Below are 4,216 nucleotides of genomic sequence, written 5' to 3'. Positions count from 1 at the left end.
AGGGCACATATAAGAATCAGCCAATGAATGCATGGATGGGTAGAACAACAGATCAACATTTCTCTCTTCTTTTCTCTCTCTCTGTTTCCCTCCCAAATCAATAAACTTTTTTAAAAAATATTTATTTATTTATCTTTAGAGGGGAAGGGAATGAGAGAGGAAGAGAAACATCAATGTATGGTTGCTTCTTGTGCATCCCCTGCTGGGAAATGGCCCCTGCCGGGAACTGGCCTGCAACCCAGGCATGTGCCCTGACTGGGAATCAAACTGCGATCGTCTGGTTCGCAGGCCCGCGCTCAATCCACTGAGCTACACCAGCCAGGGGCTCCAAATCAATAAACTTTTAAAAAAATTAAAATAGAGCCCTGGCTGGTGTAGCTCAGTGGATTGAGCACGGGCCTGTGAACCACACGATCTCAGTTCAATTCCCAGTCAGGGCACATGCCTGGGTTGCAGGACAGTTCCCAGCAGGGGACTCATGAGAGGCAACCATACATTGATATTTCTCTCCTTCTCTCCTTCCCTTCCCCTCTAAAGATAAATAAATAAAATCTTTAAAAATTTTTTTTAAAAATTAAAATAGATAAAAAGCAACTTACTCCCTCAGCCCCTTCCACACAAAAAAAGTTCCTTTCTATGTAATGGCTGGAGCAATTTCTGCTTCCTGTCCTGAAACTTCACTGATAGAAAGTGGGGGCAGAGGAAGAGAAGTTTGAAAAGGAAGACACATAGAAAGCACTTAATAAGTGGGCAAGAGTAAATCCAAATATACAGCAACCACCACCAATGTTATCAACTAAACTCTACAGGTAAAAGACAGACAGGTAGACAAAGTCACTACATGACCCAGCAGACGCAGTCCTTGGTGTTTACCTTATAGAAGTGAAAGCTGCTGTCACACAAAATTCTCTGCAGGGAATGTTTGCAGCAGCTCGATTTATCATCGCTCAAAGCTGAAAACAACCCAGATGTTCTTTAACAGGTCTATGGCTAAACAAACAATGGCATACTACTCAGTAATAAAAAGGAAAAACTGCTCACACAGGCACACATGCACCATGGATGAATCTCCAAACTACACTGAGCAAAAGAAGCCACATGAAAGAGTGCCTACTGTATGATTCTCTTTGTAATAAACTCTAGCAAAAACAGAAGGTGGCCCAGTGGGAGCCAGGGGCCAGGAGCCAGGGGCCAGGGGCTGGGGCTAGAGGGAATTTTGGAAGGTGACGGAAATGTTCTGTATCTTTCTTACCCGAGGACATTTCTTCATTGCTTTTAGAGAGGGAGGAAAGGAGAAAGAGAAACATCGATGTGAGAGAGAAACATCTATCAGTCAACTCCCATTTGTTCCTGGACCAGGGATTGTACACATTGGACTGGGGATTGAATCTGCAACCTAAGCACGTGCCCTGACCGGGAATCAAACCCGCAACCTTGCTGTATGGGGACTACGCTCTAACCAACTGAACTACCCAGCCAGGGCTGTTCTATATCTTGATTTCGGTGGTGATTATACAACATTCATCAAAATTCATTGAACTGTACACTTCAAAAGAGTGAATTTTACTGTATGTAAATTATACTTCAATACAGACGATTTTTAAAAAGATAAGGACTTTTAGACTATATCAAACTAAACTAAAGCCAGACTATATACCGTTTCAAGAGATACACCTAAGACAGGAAGGCACAGAAAGACTGAAAGGGGATGAAGAGAGAAAGATGGCCCATGCTGCTAGCCTGCTGGTACTTTCTTCCTGCTTCACTGGCTTCTGTGACTCACACCCCCTCATCACATGGCTATCTGGTGGGGGATCTGGCCAGCCTCTGGAGGGCTGCCCTCGATCAGCTGACTGTGCCCAGGAGGGCTGGGTCACAGGTTGCCGTGAGAAGCACTAGCCATTGAAGGGGGCGTGAACGGGCAAGACCCAGCCCTCTGCCTGTCTAGAACTCCCCCGATGCTCAGGGAGAGCTGGTGGCAGTGGAGCGATGGCTCACCTCTTGTTCAAAGGCAATCCCTCCTTCTCTTGGGACTTACTCTGCCTCACATAGAAGCAAGTTCAATCCCAACTCTGCCATTTACCTTCGGGGTGATCTCTTGATCCATGTGAAGCTCAGTTTGCTCATTCGCGAAGTGGGGGCAATACTGCTGCCTCTTTAATAATGATGGACTGAGGAGTCAGTGAGCAAATGCACAGGGAATGTTCAGCACATCACCTCCTGGTTGCGTGACTGTGTGACCTGGGGCTCCTCTTTTGGAGGGTGAGGAAAATAACAGAGTCTTCATCATAGGTTCATGTGCAGATACAATGAGCTAGTGAAGGCAAAAACTTCCTGGCTGTGCTCCTTGGATGCATTCTTTGACCTCTTTGGGCTTCAGTTTCCTCATCTGTCATATGGACTAATGATTGACCTCCCCAAATCGGTGTGCAAAATAAATGCGTTAATACATGAAATGTGCTCAGAACAATGACAGGCTCGATAAAGGTGACCAAATGTAGTCATCGTGACATGTACTAGTCTAGTAAGTGGAGACTGAACCCATCATTATGCACTTAGACAGAGCATACTAAATGAGTTCTACCCTCCTCTTACTTTACTCCTATCATCGTTGCAGTGTCCAGTGTTAAACCTTCTATTCCATAAAAGATTTGTGGCAGTTAGGGCTGGAGGAAGAGGCTGGAAACTACAGGAGATGAGTGGAGGCAGAGGTGGCTGGACAGATGAGAGGCCAGGCCTATCAGAGGTTGGATCAGAGCAGGCAGGAAGCAGACCACAGCTCAGTGCCTCATGGAAAATACTCCTATCTTGGGTGCCCAGACCCGCCCTTCACAACCAGCTCCAGGCCCGCTGGCCTTGTGCCCCAGCTCAGCCTACTTGTTACTCCTGAAGGGGCTGGACCAGTGGCATAACAGCCCTGCCAGCACTCCCACTCTCGGTCTCCTGGAACCAAAAGACCAGCCACAGGCAGCCCTGGGAGTAGGCCACAGCTTAGTGTGAGAGACCCTATGCTTTTACTAAGGTGTCTAGTCTTGTGCGAGCTCCTTCTCAAGACCGCCAGAACAGAAGGCATGCAGACTCTCCCTGAGGAAGGTAGGGCCACTGCAAGCTTCCCCTTCCAGGATAAACAGAAGCTGGCAAGTAATGGTTGGATGGGGTGAGGACAAGCCAGGATGCCAGGGCTCCTCCCACATAGGCCCCCTGCACGGCTCAGAGGGTCTAGGGGGAGGCTGAGTTAAGGGCCCTGGGAATGCTTCACTGGGCAACAGGCATGCCCATAAAAATACCGTGGCCACCAGGGCTGCAATCTGCCATCTGGGCCCTAGGCCTTCCTTGCCCTGCGGCCGGTTCGGCTCACTCCGGAATTCTCGCGCACTCCGCATGACCCCCGCGAGTCTCGAGGGGTGCTGGGGAGGGGCTCTTTCCCCAGGCTTCCAGGGCAGGGCTATGGGAGAGTGGGGCCACGGGGAAAGGTCGAGATGGGGCCAATCCCCACGACAAAGAAATAAGACACCGAGCATGGGAAAGCTGGAAGGGAGTCAGAGGAATATCTGGGAACTGAGAGTGGCAGTTTAGAGGGACACCCTCTCTGCTACCTCCTCGCCTTCAGGCTCTGGAGCTCCATGCACCTCTGTGCGTCCCTGGGGTCGAGGCCTGGGGGCCCCTTCCCGACTGGGCGCCTACAATTAGGGGGCAACTTATGGGAAGAGCTCAGGGACTCGGGAATTCTGCCTTGGGTGGGGAGACGTCCAAACACCTCAAGACGGAGTGGGGGGCACGGCTGGGACCGCGTTGCATGTGAGTGCCCATAGCTAGTCAGCAGCACCCAGGAGGGCAGAGAGGAAGTTGGTGCGGGGTGGGGGTGGGGGTGTATCTGGTATCTCTTCCCCTACCCGACTCCTCTCTCCAAGGCCCAGGCCCGTACTCTGGGAGCAACCCCACCCCGCGATGCTTGCCCGGAGCCTCCATTGCGGTGCAGGCGTCCGAGACACTCTGGGATTGTGGGAGTGGGTCGCACCAAGCTCCCGGAGGAGGTCATCAAGGGTTCTTAGCCCGCGCAGAGCTCCGCAGCCTGGCCTCGCGGGGACTAGGGACTAGGGCGCGGTGGGGCGGAGCAGGCGATGGGGGAGGTGATCTCACTCCCCCCTCCCCTGCCTCCTCTGCGCTCCCCTCCCCCTCCCCTGCACGCACGCCGGTCCCGCCCCGCCCCCGCCCC

Source organism: Sturnira hondurensis, unplaced genomic scaffold (genome assembly GCF_014824575.4).
Source record: "Sturnira hondurensis isolate 20B ecotype Veracruz unplaced genomic scaffold, ASM1482457v3 Scaffold0009229, whole genome shotgun sequence".
In the NCBI taxonomy this organism is placed as follows: Eukaryota; Metazoa; Chordata; class Mammalia; order Chiroptera; family Phyllostomidae; genus Sturnira; species Sturnira hondurensis.
The sequence above is the reverse complement of the archived record's forward strand: the minus strand, read 5'-3'. Positions refer to the sequence as shown.